Source organism: Felis catus, chromosome B2 (genome assembly GCF_018350175.1).
Source record: "Felis catus isolate Fca126 chromosome B2, F.catus_Fca126_mat1.0, whole genome shotgun sequence".
NCBI lineage: Eukaryota > Metazoa > Chordata > Mammalia > Carnivora > Felidae > Felis > Felis catus.
Window position 1 is genome coordinate 138,303,537 of NC_058372.1, and position 4,741 is coordinate 138,308,277.

The window sequence follows — 4,741 nt, forward strand, 5'->3', positions numbered from 1 at the left end:
GCCACTCCAGATTTCTTTTGATTACTGTTATCATGGTATATTTTCCCATAGTTTTACTTTAAATTTATTTGTCATTTTTTACAATATTTCTTTATACTTTTCCTTAGTCCCTTTATGTGAAGATTCCATTGCTTGAATTTTATTCTACAGCTATCTGATATTATCTTCATTTTTTTCATTGTTTACCTCTATTTCATTATAAGTATTATCACTATATATGCCTGTTCACTGATTTCTTTCTTCTGCAATATCTAACCTACTGTTAATCTCATCCAGTGTATTTATTCTCTAAGACATTGTATCTTTCATCTTGAGAAGTTTAATATGGGGATATATACATTTTTTTCCATTTCTCTATCTAATATGCTTAATCTTTCCCCAGCTTCTTGAACATGTGGATTATGATTACAATAACTGTTTTAACATCCTTATCTACTAATTCTGTCATGAGCATCATTTGGGAGTTGTTTTAGTCAATTTTTAGTTTTACTTCTCATTAAGGATCATATTTTTCTTCTCATTGGTACACCTGGTAATTTTCTATTGTTTGTCAACATTATAAATTTCACCTTATATGTTGGATATTTTTGTATTTCTATAAATATTCTTTACCTTTATTCTTGGACAGAGATAAGTTATTTTATATGATTCTTTCAGGTCTTGATTTTCACCTTTGCTAGGCAAGACCAAAGCACTATTTATCTATGGTGAATTTTCTCCACTATTTCAATAAAAGTCTTGATATCTGATGAATTAAGAGGTTTTTTACACTGGCTGGTGAAACTATTCTCAGTCCTAGTTCAAGTACTATTTTCTGTAATCTTTTAGGTGTTTTCTTCCTCTAGTCTTAGTGGCGTCACATGCATGTACTTACCAGAATACACCTATATAAAAAGACTTGAGAAGGAACTCTACAGGTCTCTCTAAATACAGCTGTCTCTTATCTGGTAATCTGCCATACAAATAAAATCATGTTGACCTCCATGGACTCCCCAGCCCTCTCTTCTCAGCTGAAGGACACCAGCAAGTTCTTTCTGGGTTCTTACCTCCTTGTATTATATGAAATTTTTTTCAGGCAAGGAGTTGGGACAGTGTTGAAATTCACCTTGTTTGTTTCCTATTTTTGAGGCATCACTATCCTTTGTTACCTGATGTCCAATATCTTAAAAACCACTTTCATATATATTTCACATTTCCTCAGTTATTTAGGAGGTTAAGTTATTTAAGAGGTTAATTGCATTTCCACTGAAAGCAGAAGTCCCAGACTTGAAGATTTAAATTTACAAAGGACTGATCCCAGATAGAAATAGACTCCAACTTTAATGTAATATACCCTGATTCTTCCCAAGGATATAATTATTGGTACAAGAAAATGGATGATTACTAAGAATGGTAAGGATTGACATTATCTTAATATTTTTTCATTTCATACACAGTAAAGGGAAGAAGAAAGACTTCTCACGTTAAAGATATCTGAATCTGCCCCTACTTTTATTCTTTCAACCTCCATGGTCTATTAATTTCCCCATCAGCTACTTCAAAGGAAGAACATTTCACCAAATAGAGTGACTGGCCAGCTGTCATTCTGTATGGACACTGTTTTTTTTTGCATTGAGAACAACACAGACAATCACTCTGGGAATAATTTGGGGAAGACTGTGAATAGTGTTCTGTTGTGTTTCCCTTTTTTACTACTGCTTTATGGACTTTATATTGTACTTGGGTTGAAGTTCACAGAAGTTTTAATAAATGTATACCCCGGGAACTCATAAACCATATCTGAAACTCTACAACTGTAATTGTTCTTTATTTTGCTCTGCTCTAAGGAATTCTGACACACACCCATATCTCAAAAAAAAAATTTCCCACTCTATTTAACTTATGTGTTTATTTAGGAAACATTTATTGAATGACTACTATGTCAAAACACTGTGTGAGACACCAAGGTTGTAATATATGAAACAAAAAATAGTCTTTTTATTAGTGAAGTATATAATCTAGTGAAGAAATGGATAGCACAAGTAAGCAAATAAGTATTTAAATACAAGGTGTATTAGGTGCTGTGAAGGAAATCAACTAAGGCTATGCTACAAAATTTTTTAAAAATCAATTTTTATAATATAGAACAGTCTTATCTAAGACAGTAAGTTAGTTATAAAATGACCCACTGAATGAAAAGAATCAATCACACGAATAGCACAAAAGAGAATGGGCATGGGGATGTGTTTGTGCTGAAATATTAAAAAAGATTAACTTGATGTGTTCAAAGATATGAAATAAAGCCACTGTGGTTGAAGTATATAGCAAAGGGGACAGTAGAAGCAGATGAGGTTGAAAGAGAAGCAGAAGCCATATTGTACAGGTCCTAAATACTACAGTCACTGAAGAGTTTAAAGCATGGGGACAGCAGGATCAACCTTATGTTCCTAGAAGACCACTCTAACTTCCATATGTATAATAGATCAGAGGAAGGCAACAGTAGAAGCAAAGATGTCAAGTGGGAGACTAACGCAGGAGTCCAGATAAGAACAATGGTGAAATACACTGAGGTGGTGGAGATGCATGGGGTAGATGACTATATGTTTGGACAGAGAGTTCGTGTCTGGATGGGGATGGAGGGGGGGGACAAGTTTCTGGTTTCAACAACTAAGTTAGAAATGATATCATCATTTACTGAGATGGTAAAAGACTAAGTGAGAAAAAGCTTTGGAAGTGAAATCAATTCAGTCTGGGGCACAGTAAGTTTGGAAAGTTGGTGGGTTATCAAAATAGGGATGTCAAGTAGCCAGCTGAATAAAATGATTTGGGGGAGGAGTTTGAAATGGAACTATTATTTTGGTAGTTGTAAAAATTTCAATTATACTTAAAGGCATGGGATTTAATAAACTCATCTAAGGAGAGAATGTAATCAGAGGAACCTAGGACTTACCTCAAGTGTGATAGTTAATATTATGTGTCAACTTGACTAGATCACAGAATGCCCAGATTATCTGCTTAAACATTATTTCTGAGTGGGTCTGTGAGGATATTTCTAGAAGATATTGGCATTTGTATTGGTAGACTGAGTAAAATACATTGCCCTCCCCAGTATGGGTAGGCATCATCCAATCCACTGGGGACCTGAATAGAAGAAAAAGGAAAAAAGAAGAACCACTGGCTTTCTGGCTCTCAAGCCTTCAAACTATGCTACTGGTCTTCCTGGGTTTCCAGATTGTAGATGGAAGATCATGAGGCTTCTCAGTCTCCACGATCAATAGATACAACACCAGATAGGCAGGTAGGTAGGCAGACAGATTCGATTTCTCTGGGGAACCTTGACCAACATACACCAAGGAACTCCAACACCTAAATTTCACACAGAATAAGAGAAGAATCAGAGAAGAAGAGAGAGAACAGTGTGACAGAAAAGCCAAAAGAGAAAAGTATTTTGAGAAAGGTAATGTGAGTAGGTTGTGGAAAGACCTGTGCTGATCAGTCCTAAAGCCCAATCGGACTCTTGTGAAGAACAGTTTTTGCGAAGCATTAGAAGTGACAGCCAGGTTGAACAGGGTGAAAAGAAGTAAGAAGTGAGGAAGTAGAGACTGCATGTGTGACAAACTTGGAAAAATGATCTTGAAAGAAATATGTGTGTGTGTGTGTGCAAATAAAGATATATTTCCTCCCTAAAATAGACCCTGAATATTTGCCATGGTACCAACCGGAAGCATATAAATAAGTTAGGGAAAGAAAGAAAAGTTTCCAAGCATCATCAAGGAAGGAAATATGCCTAGCGGTCCATAGTCTTGAAATATATGTGGAAATCCATTCAGTCTATCAATATTTGTGCAAACCAACCTATTGCAAAAATTCATTAGTATCAGCACAATGTTACAAAACACCTATCTAGCCAAAGATATTCTTTCTATTTAATAAGAAGAAATGGTTTTTGACACAGATTCTTAAAAATTGCAGTAAGTTATGTGACCTTTGCCACTATGAAAGCTTTCTTTCTCTGACTGTATAAAACTACCATTAAAACAAACAAACAAACAAAAATACTACGTACAACCAGAACAAAATAGACCTCAGATTTAACTTCTAGGTGTGATTTTCCCATAATTTTACTTCAAAAAGAGCCAAATTCACAGGATATTTTCAGCAAATAAGAGAATTCGTTATGTCTCCCAATATGGGTGAGATACAGAGAGGTGAAAAGTCCATAAATAAGCGAAGGTGAATGGCTGTTGCAATGGCTGTTGCAAGGTGAATGTTGTTGCAAGGGAGCAATCAAGAAACTAGTCTTATTATTTACTATGAAAACATACAAAGTTTAAGTGAAGGGACTATTTTTTAATTTAAAAGTTTCCACCCAAGTAAGGACACAGAGCCTATTCCATTCATTCTTACTGAACACAATGAGGTTGACCTTATTATTTTAATTTTACAGATGAGGACACTAAGGTTTATGGAAGCTAAACATCTTACCCAAGGACACACAACTGGTGGGTACCAGAGCCAGGGTCTAAACCCAGCTTGTCCAACTCCAAAGCCCATGCTCCCAGAGATGTGGCATAGTGATTAGCAGTAGAGGGAAGAGGTTAGGACTGTAGGCTGGAAACCAGACTGCCTGAGTCTGACCCCTAACTCAACCCCAAATTAACTCTGTAAACTCGGGCAAGTTGTTTCTTCTACTCTAGGTCAGTTTTCTCACATATAAAAGGAAGATAATATTTACTTCATAGGATTGGTATGTAAATTAAAT